This window comes from Cimex lectularius, unplaced genomic scaffold (assembly GCF_000648675.2).
Source record: "Cimex lectularius strain Harlan isolate CLEC.00 unplaced genomic scaffold, Clec_2.1 scaffold1, whole genome shotgun sequence".
NCBI lineage: Eukaryota > Metazoa > Arthropoda > Insecta > Hemiptera > Cimicidae > Cimex > Cimex lectularius.
The window spans coordinates 4,147,572-4,167,945 of NW_019392813.1; the positions used below are offsets into that span (position 1 = coordinate 4,147,572).

The 20,374-nt window shown below is 34.6% G+C and overlaps 1 protein-coding gene and 1 non-coding gene across 2 annotated transcripts in view; both read left to right on the forward strand.

The window, feature by feature from the left end:
• Positions 1-20,374, forward strand: part of LOC112127381 — a 683,298-nt gene that overhangs the window by 54,795 nt on the left and 608,129 nt on the right. The window lies entirely within an intron of this gene.
• Trnal-uaa lies at positions 19,810-19,892 on the forward strand. The gene has a single exon. It is a non-coding gene; the product is annotated as a tRNA-Leu (tRNA).

The window sequence follows — 20,374 nt, forward strand, 5'->3', positions numbered from 1 at the left end:
AATTGTAATTAACTTACAAGTATTGTGGGCTGGTAAGTGTTAAGGAATTATAAGGATTGAATTTTCCATTTTTTTCATTACATGTGAGATGTTGATGGACTGTAATCTGGAAAAATTGATACTTAGCGGAATCTAGAGAAATTTAGAGTTTCGGAGAGTGAGGGATTACCCTCAATTGAGTTAGGTCGCCCTTTCTCGCACAATATGACTAAATATTGTTTAATTATCGATCCTCAATTAAATTAGACTTACACTGCCCATAAAAAAACCTACCACCTGGTTTTTGCATGAAAAAATGGCCAACTTTAGAAGTGCATATTTTCTCACTCTTTTAAATCACAGACCTGCGCTAGGTATCACTTGTTAAAAGATTTTACGCTGAACAAGATGGCCATTTTACATGTTTTCCTAGCTTCAGTTATTCATCAGTAAATTCAAAAGTTCAGGAACATGTTGATTTTTGCATTTTTACGAAAACTTCAAATTGGAGCAAGGAAATCGTCCTGGAGCGGCGCCTTATATCAACCTGTAGGAAATTTTAATGATCGTTCAATTGATTTCCTTCTACTTTGCCAAATCTTTCAACCATTTTGGAGTTATTCGCGATTGTTGGGCAAAAACGTGTTTTTTACGTTTACGGAAAAAAAACGTTCACTCTCCCGATTTCAAGAATGTATAAATTTTGAACTGCATTGTTTACTCGAATTTGACAGTCTACAACTTTTGTTCCGACAATAAACAGGGAAGCAACTATTCTTGCTTTTTTTTACTTTGACCTTCTGGGGTGCGAAATGCTTCTGCTGTCGATAACCACTTATTTACCTCATCACATTTTCTTCCCATTTCACAGGTGTTGTGGCATTTGGCTTCGAATAACGTATTGAATAACTTTTCAATTAATTAATCTTTAATTAAAGTCTTTGTTGAGAAAAAAGTCAGTATCACAAGCGGGATTTGAACCCACGACCTTCGGCTAAATACGCCGCTGCTCTACCACTTGAGCTATCGTGAATTCAATACTCTCGGACACCAACTTCCCATCTAAACCCCACCTTTTAGAATTTTCCCTCCTTTTTGCCATTTTTTAAATTTCAATTTATTGGTCAAGCGGACCACGAAACATAATAAATGTAATAAGCAAAATGAAGTATTCTTCACTAAAGCTCTCCGTGGCCATTTTTCGTTTTCGTGCAAAAACCAGGTGGTTGGTTTTTATTATGAGCAGTGTCGTTAGTGTGCAGGGCGATGAAGAAATATCGACAGGCATCGCTCTATTTGAGTGAATAGTATGTTTCTAGAAGGGAATGATTTTGGTAATGGGAATGTAATTTGGTTAAAAATGGATGCATTGGGGTTAGTATTTCTAAAAAGAGCACCTACTTATAGGCCGAAGTATGTTGTCCAGCCAGATCTTAGTTTTGGAAGAAATGGTAGACTTCTATTTATCGTTTTACAGATTGAATGTCGTCATATTGCTTAATGTGAATTACTCTATTTTGATACTAGCGGATGGTAGGTCAGGCAAGAAGATGATAAGGGAAGACATCGGATTGTCAAAAACACTGGATTGTTTGAAAATGAAAAGTTTAATTCTTGGTAATACAATCCTTTCGTTTTTTTGTCGTGTGCTAAAAAAACAACAACTGTTGTGTATTTGATTGCGGAATTCTGAGAGAAAAGGAAATGGGTCACGAAGAGGGTATTTTTCCCGTCCGCAGTTCTCATTTTTCAATTAGTCCACGCCGAGCATTTTATTCCCTGAGAAAGGCCGGCTTAGGAGGATTCTATTTTCAACTGAATGTTCATTATGCTGAAAAAAAGAGCTGAAAACTTCAAAGTACTTGAAGCCGACTTTTGTACGGCGTAAGCATCACAAAGAACATTGTGCGGATCTTTTTCATGTTTATTATGTTTCGTCGTTGTTGTGTTTCAATTGTTTCTACATTCAGCGCAAAACCACTTTTTAATGTTTTTTACCGTAAAATAAACTAGAGATAAAAATTGTTTCGCACATTTCTGATTATTTAAGTAACAATATGGCTGGCGCAAATTTCAGGTCTTGAAAATCCAGCATATCTTAAGAAATTATAGTAAATATCCCGCAATTTTTGTATTTGAGATGATGAAGATGAAAGGAACTAGGAAATTTATGTTCCCTAGCACTGCAGCCTTTTGGCTTATTGTACTTTCCGTGTACCTTAGATCAGTCTTCGATTCGTTCCTTCTCTTAAGTATTAGGCCATTACCTGTCGTTGCTACAATTATTTCTCTGGGTTTTCTTTGTATGTTTATGTCTCTATCGGCTTCTTCCAAGGGTGGCTGTTTCTTCTTCTTCATTGCATAACCTACAAATGTTGTCCTCATTGAATATGCCCATCTTATGTTGATGTTTTCTCAGATGCCAATGACCGGCATCTTTTCCTATCACTTCTCTGATTTTAGTCTTCGCTGATTGTAGTTTGCAAGTCTGAAGTCCTGGTGGAGGTTTTTTTTAAGAATTAGGTATTAGTAAAGCGCCCCTAGATTTTATCCACTTCTCCTTTTTTTTTTTTTATTCTTTCTGTGATATGTTACTTTTTGTTATTCCAAAAATATGTCAGGGCCTACGTATGGTTTTCCATATCCTCCCCTGGCCAGTGTGTTTGTTTCTTCATTACCCAAAATTCTTTTGTTTCTTGGTACCCAAGACCATCAGGTTTAGGAGATTTTGGACGCATTCACTAATTTTGATGTGATTTAACATGGTAATGACTTTATAGGATATTGTAAAGCATGTTTCCGGGGTCTCCATTTCTAAGAATGGGTGTCAGATTTTACTAGTTATGGTTGTATTTGAATTGTTTAGTACCTATCCAATTAGATTGTTTTTGGAGCCTAAGGGAGCTTTTCCTAGCATCTCCTTGTATAAATGCTTCCAGTGGATGCAGGTTCTGCAGAGTTTCTAGTACACCTGTAGGGGTTTTTCTCATTACCACTGTGATATATAGGTTTACTAATATTTGTATGCTGCCTAGTGATTCAGTAGGTACTTTTTGTTGAGCTTTGGTTCACCAGATTAATGATCTATAGGTTATTTTGGGTCTTATTACTGCCGGGTATAGCCAATGGGCTATTTTAGGTTTTAATCCCTAAGATTTGCCTAGGGTTCTTTTTGTGGACATTAGAGGTATTTTACTTTTTGCTATGGTGTGCTACAGGTAAGGGTTCCAGGTTAACTTCTTATCAAAGATTATACCTAGGAATTTAACATCGTATTTTAACTGCAACATTTCATTATAGAAACCTTTATTTCTATCAATTAATTAATCTTTCTGTAAGATATTGGTTGAGATAAAAAAGTCAGTGTCACGAGCGGGATTCGAACCCACGACCTTCCGCTAAATACGCCGCTGCTCTAACACTTGAGCACGGAACACTGACTTTTTATCTCGACCAATACCTTACATAAAGATATTTTATTAATTTTTTTCAATTAATTAAGGTTTTAGTTGAGATAAAAAAATCAGTGTCACGAGCGGGATTCGAACCTTCGGCTAAATACGCCACTGCTCCAAATACCACTTCAGCTATCGTGACTTCGATCCACTCGGAAACCCACTTCCCATCTCAACCCAACCTTTCGAATTTTCCCTCTTTTTTGCCATTTTTCAACCTATCGAACCAATTAAAGATTAATTAATTGAAAGATGTTATTTGGTCAATCGGACCACGATGTGTAATGACTTTATTTTATTTTATTTTTTCTTGGTGAATGCAATTGGGGAAGTTTTTGAGAGGTTTGCTTTAAGTCCCTGTTGTGAACACCATTGTTCCACCATGCTTAGTGCTCTTTGAGTGAATAATGTTGAATCGAATTTTCCCCTGACTAGGAGTCTTTGGGGATAGTGAGATTTGTGACGAAATAAGGGAGCGATAACAGTTTGTCTTTGGACTTTTGTTTGTAAGGATGGCGCTGGATATTGCATGGCATTGCAGAACCACCCAGTTCCACTCCGAATGACCAAAATGGTCGCACTAATGAGTTTCGGAGAATTTGGATGCACTCACTGATTAATTTCGGTGTTATTTTTTACATAGTAATGCTTTAATTGCTGCTCGGCTATTCGATAGTTTTTGCCAGTGTAAGCTCTCTTAAGATTTTCCAAGTCACGCATTAACGACATGTATTTCAGCTTTAAAAAACGCCAGATCCGGTACCTTAAATATATTTTGTAGCCATCTGTATACCATGTCATTGTACTTGGTATCCTCCTGAATTCTTCTCCTTTGTTAAATGTTAAAAATTTGATAGGATGTTGTAAAGAGTGTTGCCAAGATCATGTAATCAGCCCTCATTTTTAAGAATGTGTGTCCGATATTATTAATTATTTTTGTGTGTCCAAATTGTTTATTTCCCATCCGGTTTGATTGTTTCTGTAGTCTACAAGAGATTTTTGTTGTTTCTCTTTGTATAAATATTTCCAATCAATGTAGGTTTAGCAGAGTTTCGAGTGCAATTGAGGGTTGTTTACATTACCCCTTCTAGGTCTTTCTTTCTACTGCACCTTCGCCCAAAGGGCTCTATCAGGATCTATTTTTTCTCGGGCAATTGGCTCTAGAGATCCTTTCCGCTCTCCCGGAACTTTGTCCAGGATGGACTTCTTGGCCCCATCCGGTCGGGACATGGGAGTGGAATTACAATTAGTTCATGGTTATTGCGCACTCCAATTTGATTTTTTGGGTGCCATCTTTTATGTTCAATGATTTTGTAAATAAATTTTTTGTGGCCATAAAATTTTTTTTCTGTGGCAAACATGTTTTTAATGTAAGCGCAACTCCCCGTTCAGCTTTTCTTTTCCACTTACGTCTTAGCGTATCAAAATTAGTGCATTCAAAGAGCTTTGTCTTGCCGTCTCCTGAGGTGCTCCACATGAACACGATGGGTCTTCCTTCAGACGAAATTAATTCAGTTTTGTTGCGAAGTCCCCATGGCCAGTCATTGCTTGAGATATAAAATGGTCGATTGATAGGTGCTTCATTTTCAATCTTTGTCTTGTGCTAGGGAATATCTGGTATGTCTCTTGGTACTTAAGTCCCGCCGACGTTGCCATTCTGTCGTTGCCCAGTTATTTTCATTACCCCTGTGATACATAGGTTTGCCGGTATTTGTTCTTAATATAATCTTTAGTACAAAAGATGGATATGAGTATATCCATAAATGAACATGTGTGATGGTTTTAAGCGTTATTGTCTTTGAAAAAATTTTTTTTTTGTTATTGATGACCAAATTCAGCTAGCAAAGTTCATAATTAATCACATAGTTGTCGATTTATTTCTCCATTTTACATTTCCTAAAGTGAAAATGAATCAAAACTTTCCTTGCCCAAAACAATAAATCATGAAAAAAGGGAGCCAGGTAATTTAAATTTAGGCTCAAATTCCTTTTTTCGCTATTAAGGTTTTGTTATGGGGGGGAGGCTGGAACGCTTGGAACACGGTATAATTTGTGTTCAAAACTTCTCCCTGGGTAGAGGAAGAAAGGGTGATATGTAGAGAGAATAAAGGGGTAATCCTGACAGTATTTTCCGTTCTAAGGGGCCCAGTTGGGAATTGCGGACCCGACCCCTGATCGGACACCTCCGCGGATCCCAAACTTGTTCAATCTTTTCCCAGCTCGGAAGTTATGCAGCCGGATTTCTTTGTTTTCCCTTTCAAATGGATTTCCATCCGCTTTAGCCCTTGTTAATACTACGAAATCCGATTTTGTTTTTAACTCAATTAACGGCCGGCCTTTCGGAGCTTTTTGCGTCCAGCCCATGGTCTTGATAATAAATCAGTAGATTAGGGGAGGTGACAGTAGACAAAGTTGTCTGAGGAATGCGGAAACATAAATCTGGATAAAGGGTAAATTTGGCTCTTTCCTGGAGGCGGTGATACTACCTCAAGTTATTTTTTTAACAAAAGATTAATAAATTCTGTCTCAAATGTTTAATTTAAGGCTTAAAAATCAGGAATATCTTCCCTTCATCGGCTTATTGAAAATTTAATTAATAATTTAAAAGGAGAAAAAACATGAATATTCTAAATCTAGAATGGTTCTAAGAACAATGGAAATAATTCTTAATTGGTGTAAAAAGTGGGTGAAAATCGAGTAAAGTAAGTGAAAAAATAACACAACCACTTCAGAAAACTGTGCAAATGTTGTGAGCATAATCGTGTAAAAGCATAATAGGCCAAAGGTCGCGTATGCCCAACATGCAGGGAAATTGTGCTTAATCGAAGGGTCCCATTCTTTGGCTCTCTATAGAGAGAGAGAGAGAGAGAGTAGGAATGTCATCCGATTTGAGAATGCCTCGCCTACGGTAACGATGCTGTGTGACTTCTGGGCTGTTTTATTATATACTGTACTGATAGGTATAATGTTTTGCGTTCTCTTTATTATATTTCCATATATTGAGATCGATATATTTTATGTATTTATCAGCGTGAATGTGTAGGGAGAAGGACGATGGTGGAAAATCCTATTGACCCCCTATTAGATTAGTTGTAGTGTCAGAAGTCGAAAAATTATAAAACCAGATTGTTTAGTTTTTTAAAGCATTCGGGTGTGTGATGCTACAGGAAAAATAACACGCCACTGCACTTTAGCTGCTGGGCAGCATTATGTGTCACTTTTGAATTGTTGGGAACGTACCACCATCATTCACGAAAAGTCTCATATGATGGATTTTATGCTGTACCGGAGTCACATTTCCACATTATAAAAAACAATCGTTAAATTCAATTAAAATTGTACAACTATGTTTTTCGTAATGTGAATTTAATACAGGCGTTAATGATGACCTTAAAATAGGTCGAAAGCTTGGCAGAAACAACTTAATTTGATTTTTTCTTTAAGATCATACCTTGATCTAGAGTGTTCGTGAATTATGTTGGTTTAATTTCTTTTATTTTAATAACATTCTTAATTACAATATTGTTTTTCATAATTGTTAACATGTTTAATGTTGTCTTTCAACTGTTACATTATTTTATAGTTTCTACGATTTTTTAATGTTTTAATTACGATATTTTTAATAATCAATAAAATCCTTATTTCAATAATAAAATTTTCTATTTTAAATAACTAATTAGCCACGACTCCAGGAGGAAAGCCCATTTGAGTAAAAAACAATCTCAGTACTGCATGGATATTTATGCTCGTTTGTTAGGTTCGTATGATGACTGTCACTACCACAAAAAAATATCCTTACGGTCGATCATAAACCACTACTACAGTTAGAGCCAATAAACTAAATTACTGAAGGCCCAATATATGATAGAAAAGTGTCACAACGCAAAATGGGTTAGTTTTTTAGGGGTGGAACAGCTAGAGTTTTAAAGTTTTGTTGTTTCTTTAAGTCCTGGAGAAACGAAGTACAATATTGGTGGATCATTACAGTTTTTACTGTGTACTCAAAAAAAAAAAAAAAATATAACATATTATTTTACCGACAGCCGTCAAGAATCAGATAATATTTAGTTCTGTTTTAATTCACGTTTTTTCCCGCGTTCATAATTGAGCGGCGTTAAAGCCCCATCTCATTGTAACGTCGGGTTGGCAGTGTATTGACGGGTCAATTATACAATTCATGTCGAGAGACGTGTTTGTACCTCCTTCAACCTGATGATGAGCGTTTAATGCTTGAAATCCGGATAGTTGTAAACAACGAGTTTTTCTTAATCAACCATCATCTGAAAAAAAAGTGAAAAGTGAATCCACGAGTTCAACCTATCTTTATTTTTGTACATAATTTTAAATATATATNTATATATATAACTAGTTATTTCTGACGCGTACGATGAAGCAAATCAATTGGCAAAGGGGTTGGAAGTATGCATTCGGAAGGCTTATTTAAGTCAAAAAGCGAACCGTCATAAATATTTCACGGTAGAAATACCCATGCGTTTTGAAGAGAGGGAGCTGGGTAGGAAATACGTTTCGCCTCTTTGACGGGGGGCGGCCGGCTAAGGGCGTATCAAAATGCAGGGCGAGGTCCTGAATTCAATTTCTTGTGAGGAGGGTGCCCGGTTTGTCACTCCTGGTTACATATCTGTTGTCTGAGAAACAAGGAAGTAATCTAATTAGGGGTTCCTGTCCCTCCGTAACTCCTCTTTACCGTTCGTGGGGGTTCTAGAAGACTAGAACTGCCGAAGAATCTTGGATTCATTTTTTCTACACTAGAAAAAAATACGTGTTGTTCTATACGTTTTGCAGCGTTATGTGAAAAACGTATACGAAACGAAGAAAATACAAAAATGTCTTTCTATCCAGACTTCCTTCCCCACCCCTTCAAAATCCAACATATATAAACATAAAACAGCAATATCTCACTGGCACTCTCAACACGACATGCAAGAATGGCACAATTACGCAGAAAACAAACACTTTGAGTGAGTAGAAATACTTTGATTGAATATAAAAAATATTTTTTTTGCATTGTATAAATTCACTTTTTTCTATATGCTACATGTATTTGTTAAATTTAAACAATGTTTGTAAATCCCAGGCCCTGAAGATGATCACAATAAAGATCGAAACGTTGGCACGATAAAGAAAATGTTTTTCTGAAACCTACATCACACCAGACCGCATCTCACGATTTTCGAATAATCAAAACGAAGAAATTTTGCTCTCTCATTTTACATTTGGCTTGTCTTTAAACTTTTTTCTTCGAAAACGTTCCCATATGCGCTCATTTAAAAAAGGAAGGAGTGACATTTAACTAAATTAAATTCAAGAGAGGATACGAAATTAATTCAATTTTAAATTATGTTACAATGTTCAATGGAGCGCAAATAATGGAGGAATTTCATTTTTTATATAAATAATTGAAAGAAGAAATTACACGAGGAAATGACGAGCTACAATAGCTATAGCTAACTAGTTGAACGCTGAAACCGGACAGTCGGGGAAAGTAGCAACACTTCAGAAATACATGTGTGTATTGCGGGGCTAGTCTACCTTCCATAGTTCATTAAAAGGCAAATACAAAAATGAAGAGGATATAATAATGGATCTAATTTTTGATATCAAATAATAAATATTTTTATTAAAAATATGACAAGTACGGTGTCATATTTTTACGGATATCTCGTTTTTCAACCTTGCAAAGGAGATTTCACTAATAAAAATCCTAAAATTTGTAAAAGTGATTTTATCCTTAGAATACTGATAATATAAGACAACTTTTGTGAAATCGCTTAGTTACTGTGTATTCGGAAACGCGAATTTTTCCACAAAAATGTTATTATATTGTGGAATATTTAATGTAATTTGTAAAATAAAGATCAGATTTGTATAATGACGCTAAAGTTGAGAAATTACGATTTTATGTAAACAATCTGATTGACTGATCTGGTAGACTGAAATCACAAAAATATTAGTATCTCAGGAAAGAGTCAGTACCTTATGTTGGTACTGAACGACGTTTTATTTAATGAATCCACTATGGCAGTGTTGACACTTAACCATGTAAATATATACACACACGCACTTTGTTATTACTAATTAAAAAAACAACTATTTATTTAGTATACTTATTGCAAATAACATAATTTGGTCGTCACCGACCACTAAGCTCATCCTATTAGGTTTGCCTATCATCATGATATTTTGCCATCTTCAGTATGTATGACAGAAAAATCCAGCGAGGATAGGCAGACCAAAATGATCGGTAACCAAATGAAAAGTTAATCACCCTGCAGACCACACAAAGAAATATTATATAATAACACGATGATACGTAATTCAGTACTCTACAAAGTCAATCTTTTAACCTAAAAAAATAAATTAAATTCGGAAGTTAGATCATCGTTTTACGATAGACTAGGCTTCTGTGTTGCAGCAAATGGAGGTCTGTTCGAACAATTATTATAATGATTTTGAAAATTTTTGATTTGCTAACAAAGGAGATTGTTACATTTGTTTAATTTTTTTTTACTTTACCAGAAAAAAGGAGATTGTTATATTTATTTTTTTTTTTACTTTACCAGAAAAAAATACTCTTAAACCTTAATCAAATTAATTTGTGAAGAATTTTTTTTAAAATTTTTACATTGTGTTTGAATAATGTTTTAATAATATTAGTTTTGTTTATTTTCCTTCCAACCTACAAAAATTAATTTGTAACGAATGGTGCGTCGTAAAGTCACTCGCCTCTTTTTTGGTACGAGACTAACAAAATAAAATGTGCCGAGTCATAATTAGACGCACCAACGTAGATTTTCCTATGGTGCACCGAAAATTGACTCACTTCCTTTTTTTAATGTTAAAATCAAAAGAAATAGGCCTTGAGTCAGATTTAAACGCACCAANAATAAAATCTAAAAAAAAGAAATTTTTTTAAAAATAATCTTCAGAAATATTAAATAGATTTTTAAGGAAATGTATCCAATTTATTTGGAATAACGGTTATAAGAAAGAAATGATGTCACAGGGTTGAAAAGTGTCCATTGAGTTCTAGTTTTAATTGTAGTGAGGCATTTGGACAACAGGGCGTTTTTAAATGTCATACTGACATTTTTGTTGTCTAAACTTTGCTGTGGTGGTAGGTTGACTTTGGAATCTTTTTCTCCTAACGGCTTTCTTTTTATTTTATAAACAGTTTCGTTATTTATTTTTTAATATAATTAATTTACTAGGTTTATTATTTATTAATGAATTACTGCAAGAATTTTATTTAAGTGTTTGTAAGATTTTATTTTTCTTATTGTACCTTTTCAAAATCAACTAACTTACCAAGGAGATAACCAACCAACCAACTCAACAACGAGTAGTCAACCAACTAATAATTAATCTATCTATTTATTTGCCTGGATAGAATCTTTTTCTACTAACACCTTTCTGATATCGGGACTATTTTACAAATCAAAAAGGAACAAACATTAATGTTGATATATTAAATTTCCGTTTTTATAGTATGATATGGATGGCATAACTAAACAAATTAATTATAATAACTGACAGCCAGCTTGGTTTCAGCTTTTTGAACATACTAACTATTGAAGTTAAATCAATCTTAAATATCGATATTAAATGATCAATTCTAGCAAGTATATGTCGACTAAAATGATCGATAACAACCAGAATATAGGTACATCATCCAGGAGACCAAACAGTGAAAGTTCGTAATAATAATAATAATTATTATTATATTGGGCAATTTCATTTATTGTCTCAGTTAAACCTGATAAAATCATGTCACGGGTTTTATTAAAGGGATAAAAAAAAAGATTCATGGTAGAAGTACTGAGAAAATAAGGAAATAATTTAAGTTCAACATACACACAGCTTGGATAAGTAGAGCTTTGGGATAAGGAGTCCCTTTTTCCCTCAAGTGGATAATGCACAAGAAAAGAAATTGGTCTCATAAGAGAAATGTACAAAACATGTTACAAAAAATTCAACAAAAGACGATAAAAATAAATGAATTGCAAATAGATATATAATTTTTAGAGGTGAAAAAGCAAATGTATAACCACAAGGTTACAGGTCTTATTTAGTGGAAGCAAATACAAAGAATTATGCTCTTTTTGGATTATTCTTTATTTATTGTCCATAAAAACATCAAACTGAATTGTAATTTAGATTTAATCTATGACAGAGATATATTTCAAATAATATCAGTTTTTCGGGATAACTTATGGAACTATTTTGTGCTTACATGCTTATAACAAAAATTTGTTTAGATTAAAGAGATTAAATTAATCAGAATTATATTAGTTGAAAATTTGTTAAATTAATTAAATTAATAAGACATTTTTTAGTATAAAGTGATAAAAAATATTTTTTGGGCTAAGGGCAGAGTCATCAAGTTTGACCTCTTATCCTGTATTTCGTCCGATCCTAAAACTCGTCCTCTCGATCATCCTCCATCGTTAAAACCTCTAATTGTTAGTGCTCAACCTCACTCTAGTTTTTGAAAACCCTCCCTTTCCTATCCCTAAGTTAGCTCCTGCCAAACTTTTCCCCCATATTTTCATTCCAACTTTATCCACCTTTCCACAATTTTCCGTTTTCCATACACCCTGCAAGTCACCATCGTCGTTGCAACTGAGGCCCCAACTGTGGATCTCATCCGTTACTTCAAAAAACAGTCCAGAAAAGTTTTCCTTTCTTTTCTTTTTTTCTATTTTTTTGCCAGCTAAAACAATGATAATAAAAGGGAATTTGACATAATCAATTTTTCTGTTGTTTCATTTTCCCAATTAATGCTTTGAAGGTTATAACAATAAATAAATTAATTGATATAATTATAAATGTATAGGGTAGTAACTTTTATCCAGTGACTTTTCAAAAAGTTATTAAATTTTACCCTGCTCTCAGAATTCACGCATTAGCACTTTTTTTTAAAATTATTTGCTCCCTCTGATTGTTATTCGGTTATCACTTCAAAAAGCGCTGGAATAATTATGTTACGATTGTAAATAAATTATTAGCCATTGCAATCTGAATTAATTTACTGATGCAATCAAGTGTAGAAATTTATAATGAACGAATTGGTGCATAATTAACCAACAATTACGTGATTATTCATTAGCAAAGGCAGGTGCATGACAAATAAATTTAAAAAATATTTCAAAACCAATCAAAGTGTTCCAATAAAGTTTTATGACCTAGACCTTTTAGACATAAAAATATCTTGACTAGGCTGATTACCTTAAATAAATTACAACATTCATGAACTATGTGAGGTGACGAAGTTATTTTTTGCGTAGGGTCTTAAGTATTTAAGTACCAATATGTAAAATTGTCCAGACTTGACTCATGTTTTGTTTCATGAGTGTTGCAAAAAGTATCTCCCATGTCCAATAGCTGGGAGTCGATAGGTTTAAATTATGTTTGTAATAGGTTTGAATAACATCGGTCCACAATGGCCAGGGGTTAATGTATTCAGACCCTTTATAGTCGAACTGCATCATTGAGTATTCAGCAAATTGCAGGGCTCGGACGATTAACAAGGCCTACATTGTGCAGTAATAATTTCTGTTTATCGTTTAATTAAGTCATCGGCCCTGCTTGGAAACTTACCCGATTTGACAACTTCGCAACAATACCTCTGAGAGAAAGCCATTGCACGAGTTCCGGCTGCCTTCCCCGGTACTGGACCGAAATTTGAATTCAAATACACGCCTTTTTTATTACTTACTAAGTTATTACTTTTATCGAACTGCTCTGATTACAATTCAGCCAGTGAAACCAGTCATAACTACGTGCAATTAGTTCAGCGAAAAGAGCTGAGCTTTAGGATTGTAATGTTCGTTATTAGAGGCAGTAAAACTAAAATAATACGACAATAAAATTTCCATTTGGAATTACTTTTTTATTTTGTGTTTTCGAACTAGGTTAACGTCATGTTGCAGTTAAAAATGTCGATCGTTCATATTTATTTTATTTATTAAGCTAGAAAAGAACTGAAATTATTATTTATTCAAATGAGTAATTGAAATGATATTCTGAGTGGTTTAACTTTAAAATTGTTGAAATTTATCTTAGACAATTAACCTACTAACCAACCATCTAACCTAAGGAAAATAACCAACTTATGAAACAACTAATCAACCAACTAACGAACCAACCAAATTACCAACGAGCTAACGAATGAGTCAATCAACAACCAACGTATTAGTGGAGTAATATACCAACCATCTATATATCATACCAACGGACAAACCATCCTAAAACGACCTAATAAACAAACGGCCAACCAACCCACTGTACACGATGGGCCATGAAGAACAATGCATTTGTGGATGGTGGATTGCATTAGTCACCAAGATGGGCACCATGTCACGATGACCCTGGCCTTGGCTCCTCACACTGAGGCTATAGATGGTCCAACCCTTGCCCCAATATTTGCCCAGCATGACCTCAATGGCCTATATTGCTTATAAATATCCTGTGCCTTTATGGATATTGAGGATACCTTTGTGTTTGGCTAGGATGTAGAATTGCTATTTACATGTTACTGGCAGAAACTTGGTTGGATACAACAAACAATAGCTGACCAATTTTGACTCAGTGATTGTGGACATGTCACCTATCTACTGCTTTGTTCGTGCAAGTTGTCTTTCTTTGATATGTTTCCAAACATCATTTCCATCCTTAGGCAATATGGTCCACTACAGGCCATCCCACATCTGTGTTGGGCCACTGTTTGGGCCATAGTGAAGACGACTAACCAATCAACTAACAAATCATCCAACGAGCCATTTAACCAATGGGCAAACGAACCAACTGACCAAAGGACCTACCTAACCAACTAACCAGCCAACGTACAAACTTGCCAACAAGCTACTCAGTGAGCCAATCACATAACCAAAGTATCATCTCCTTTAACTAACAAGCGGACTAACCAACGAACTCACAAACTAATTCACCAACGAAACCAATTATCAACTAATTAACAAACCAATCTACCAGCTTCTCTATTAAATAACCGGAAAATGACAAGAGACAATCAACCAATTAGCCAAACAACTTACTAACGGAACCAACTAACTTATCTAAGAGCCAATCAACGAACTAAACAACCAATCACACAACTGACCAAAAAACCGACCAACCGACCAAACCGCTCACCAAGGAGCTTATTGATCAACTTATCAAGAAGCCAACTAACCAATCGACCAATTATTCAAACAATAATCTCATAACCAACGCATCGGTGAACAATCAGGCATCCAATGTACCAACGAGCCAATCAACTAGATAACCAAGAGCCAATTAATCTAATAACCAATTAACTTACTAACGAACAAACCAGTGATCAAATAACCATGTTACCAACGATCTAACCAACAAATTTACCGAGCCAGTGAAACAGTCAACCAACTTACCAGCACGCTAATTAACCATCCTGCGTATGGACCAAACAACCAGTTAACCAACGAGACAACCAACCAACCAACTAATGAATTTACTATGTAGACAAATCAGCCAACCTACTATCTTACCAACAATCCAATCAACTACCAAGCTAAGTAATACAATACAATGAATATCCTTCGAGCTAACGTTTTGGTAAACACTACTATATATTTAACTAGTATGTTATCACTTATGGAAAATTTCATTATCGTTCAAGTTTAAAATAAGCGAGATAGAATTTTGATACCGCAAACGCGTATCAACCAATGGCAGTACGTTGTCGACAGTAAAATTTTACTGGGCTCCTGTTCAATACAGCAAATATGAACAAAGAATAACTTTACTGTCCAAACGGTAAAGATTTTCCGAGATTAATGCCAGTTTAGGGCCTCGAAGGGGGGTGGTGGAAGGAACGAAGGGCTGGGCCGAGTCGTTAACAAAATATCCGGGCTAAGTGCCGGCAGTTTGTGTATTCCGGATGTGGGTCAGTAAACATTTCTGGGCTCTATCAATCATTGAACCGTGCTCGACGAATTCACGAATAAATACAGCACGAAACCAGGCGCCCAATACGAAAATCTTTATACAGCAATTCTACAAAATAATAATAAATTGCTTCACACTGACAATTTGTTAAAAAAATGCATTATATTCACTAATTTCGTGGTCCGCTTGACCAATTAATACTTTAGAATTAATTAGGGTTTTTATTTGAGATGAAAAAAAGTTAATGGCACGAGAGGGATTCGAACCCACGACCTTCGGCTAGATACGCCGCTGCTCTACCACCTGAGCTATCGTGACCTCTAGCTCAACCGATAGCAGCGGCGTATCTAGCCGAAGGTCGTGGGTTCGAATCCCTCTCGTGCCATTAACTTTTTTTCATCTCAACTAAAAACCTTAATTAATTGTAAAATGCATTATGTTTAAATATTTTTCGAATTACAATAACTCCAGTGGTTTGGATGATAAACACTATGATTTAATTTTTTATAATTATTAACGTCTTGTTAGTTTTTAATTAATTTAAATTAAACAAACAAACATTACTGGGTTCCAATTAAAGTTATTAACTAGTCTCAGTAAATCTTCTTATTTTTCATCGGAGGGGTGCAGTTTTTACTATTTCAAGAATTATACCCAGAGGAGTTGTGTTTTATATAGTTCCATTTAATCCAAGGTAAGTTCAGTCTAACATTATACCAATGTTTTTTTATAAATGAACCTAATTAACGAGAAAATAGATTTAGATTGTGATTTAGGATTTAAATAACTTCAAATCTGCACAGGTATGTACCTATATATACCTAGGTATATATACGCATATGTACACAGTTGAGCCTATCACTTCTCGCACGAGAAAATAGAGCAATTATTAATGTGTTAATTAAAAGGGTATTCAATTTAATTAGAAGCAGACATCGGGTAAGTTAATATCCGGCAGAACAGCAAATTCGTTAATGGTACGACTGAGTAAAATTGGATTGAAAGTGATTAAGAATATATGAGCAATAAATATTATTCACAGATGATATATTTTAAAATCTCGAGTATTTTTTATAATTATAGCTCATTGTTATTTGTTTGGTGTTTGAACGCGTTTTTTTATACTGATCATAATGTTTCTTTCTTGATTTGAGGGCTTCATGGTTTTCTTTCATCGCGTCTTTTTTTCCTGAACTTTATTGGATTAACATAAGAGGAGCTTCAACAAAGTTAAATTGAATTAAATAGCAACTTGATAATCTTGTTCAAATAAACTCACTTCGGCTAATTAGGAGGGTAAAAGGAGGAGAAAAACCCGAGGCCGGACTCTTTTCCGAACTGATTTTCTCAACACTTTTCTCCCCTCCTCCGTTCCAGCCGGTCGCGGCCCAAATTCAATAAGGGACCCGTACGTACAAAGCCACAGCCTTAAGTAAACAAGATCATCAAACAAATATCCGAAAATGAAGTCCGCAACGGAAACATTCAGGATGTGGGAGTAATGAAAAGCCTGATGATTCAGCTGGAAGTGTCTCATCTACCCTTTTCCTTAGCAACGAAACAACCCTCCGCCTTAATGGATAGAAGTGTATAACGAAAATTCAAACACAAACTCTGAATAGTCCTTTAGGGGAAAAACAACTTAGATTAAAGCTAAAGCTATGATTCATAAACTATTATAAAACTTAGAACCAACCATTGTTGTTTTCATTTTTCACGACTAAATTACCATCAGATTCATCAACCATTTCTGACGAAACAAAGGGTGATATTAATTTGTACAAAATTACCATCAGTTTCATTAATCATCACAGCTTGAAACAAACCAATGCTTTACTCTATGGAAAATATCGTTAGGTTCGTTTATCATCAGTGATAAAACAAACCACGCTTCTTCATCATTGAAAAATATCATTAAATTCATAGTACTGTTTAAAAAAATATAGATTTTCTCACAATCCAAAAATATTGCCGGCTTATTAATCATCACTGTTAAAACAAACAATGATTTTAATTTACACAAAATTATCATCCTCTTCATTAATCATCCCAAAATAAAACATTGTTTTTCTCATTTCAAAAATATCATCGAATTTATTTATCGTAACTGACGAAAAAGACAATTTATACAAAAAGTTAGCTTCATTAATCATTAATGATATACGATCAATTTTATTAATCATCTCTGATATTGAATGGTATTGTTTGAATATGAGCAAAAATATGGTTTGCTTTACTGTAAAATAATCGTGGGTTATCTCTTCTAAAAATATCATCAGCTACATTAATCACCACTTATTAAATTAATCATGATTTCTATCCGTTCAAAAATATCAGCCTTATGACATCACTGGTAAAACAAACTATGATTGATATTTATGCAAAAATACATCAACTTGAATAATCATCACTGATGAGACTACCCTGTATTTTCCCCTTTTAAAAATAACATCAGCTTCATTAATCACCACTTAATAAATTAATCACTCATTAACCATTATGACATCACTGGTCAAACAAACTATGATTGTAATTTATACAAAAATACATCAGCTTGAATAATCATCAAAGATAAAACAACCATGTGTTTTTCCTTTTGTAAAAATATCATCAACTTCAATAATCTTCTATTTTTAAAGAATCATGATTTATATCCGTACAAAAATATCATCAGCCTTATGACATCACTGGTCAAACAAACTATGATTGTAATTTATAAAAAAAATACATCAACTTGATCAATCATCAGCTATATATTTTTTATTTTCTTGCTCAAATAGTATAAATAACTTCAGGAAACGTTAGTGACATAGATGTTTTTTCACTTTTCGCAAATTTAAATTTAATATTACCTACTTCCTTATAAGCGGGTATTATGTAATCGTATTTTCAATAGATTCAGTCAGATTTATGTTTCTAGTTTATTAAAATTAGAGTTACCATTAATTGTTCAATGCCTATCTTCTTACTCTTTGAATCGTGCCTTTTCAAATCTTCTACGCATATTATCCCAAACGATATGATAGTTCAATTGGAAGTAGGAGGTTGGTTCTGATATGCCCATTCTAATGGAAGAGGCTGATTTGAGGAGGGCGTCACCCACGGGGTAATGCGATTGCTTGCGGCCGACTCGATCGGTTATGCCCCCGGCCCAGTGCGCGGCCCCGCTCCCAAATAGCTTTACCGCCTCCCCCAGGGGGCGACGCAGGAGAGGAAATTGGAGTGACTCGGCAGGGGACGTTTTTATGAGTTTGAGATCGAAAGAAAATTTATTTGGATGAATGTGTCGACATACCTGACAATTGCTGTTGACATGCTGAAACAGTTCAAGTCTTGTTTCTGGATCAATTCTAATCCGGTTAATTATTGATTGGCATTCCATGAGACATTTCTTTGATGTTGTTCACCTATTTCCTGTTACAAAAAAGTGGTTATTTGATAATATTGACATTCTGTTGGTTTATTACAAAATAATTAGCTTATTGAGTAATTTCTGTTGTTAATATTGCTTATTGAAAGTAAGTTTGTTATAATTATACAATACATTTTTACAAGTAACGTACATGTTGGCAAAGAGCTTTCAAATTAGATGGAGTCTTCGAATAGAATTGTTAAAAATAATTCAACGAAGCTATTCTACCTATTGCTACAAGCCATACGTACATACAGACTTTTGGTAAAAGGCTTTGGAAGTTCGGAAAAATAGGCTCAAACTGGAAAGAGATCAAAGGAAAATTTCATTACATCTTATGCAAGCAGTTCAACTCTCATTTCAGGTACCGTTATAGCAAGCTCATTTATTTTAATTTTCTCCGGAATTTGATGATGGCTGTTGTTGATGAATATAGATATAAGTCGGGGTTTGTTGATCCCAAGGAATGCAATCTTTGGCTTCTTGTGCTTTCCTAGTTCTTAGGTCAGTGCAATCGACTTGATCCTTACGATCCTTGGCGGAAGGATAGAGAATGTTTGTCAATCCAGCTGCCCTGACTCTATCTCTCTGAGCACCGGTGAAGAGTAGTTAAAAAATGCAAATCTTTGCGTCTTTACGCAAGGCAGGCAGTTCGCAGATGAAATGTGATTAATAAATAGCGAACCAAATGACTTTTTTAACTTTTCGCCATAACTTTGTCATTTTTTGACCAATTTAAAAATGTACCATAGTTTTCAGCGTAAAAAATCCGTTAGAATGGTGTGACAGGATGTATAGGTTCGTATTTGAAATTTTGAAGTTGAACTGGGCATTATTAAGTTACTTCTTTGAAAAGGTTTCCGTCAATGAATCACGTTGTATTTGAGTATGATTACAAAAAAAATTGGTTTTAGGTAAAAAAAAGGAATTTTATTTGTCTAAAAAGTCAAAATATTTGGAAAAGTAAAGAGATAACTTTTATCGCACTAAAGTAACTTGCATATATAGTCTTGAATACCGAGCCAGGTTGGCCGAGCGGTCTGAGGCGCCAGATTTAAGCTCTGGTTCTCGATGGGAGCGTGGGTTCGAACCCCACACCTGACACAGAATTTTTTTTGTGGTCACGAATAACTAAGCGGTAAATAGTTAATAGGCATGATTAGTTTCAAATCGTAAGAAATTCAGAAAATAAATAAAAGGGGTTGAAAGGTGGAGTCTTGAAGTACACCAACAATAGACAAGTATGTTTTTTTAAAGGAAATAGTTACACCGTAAGCAAACAGTTTTTGATTCAACTTGCCGAATTCGTGGTTTACACTAAGGAGCAAAATATTTTCCATGTTGAATTTAATTACACTTTGCTCACAGTCAGGTCGCAAGTCGCAATCGTAAAAGCACACCATTGAGTCAAAGAACACAGAAACTACTTTTAAACTAAAGAGAAAAACAGCATCATAATGAAGCTGGGTGGCATTATACTTCATGACAAATTTCGGCAATAAAGAAGGTTAGTTGTGGAAGCGAGAAACAAAATTCGTATAACAGTAAAACACAGAATACTGATGAATATTTGTTGGCTGAAAGCG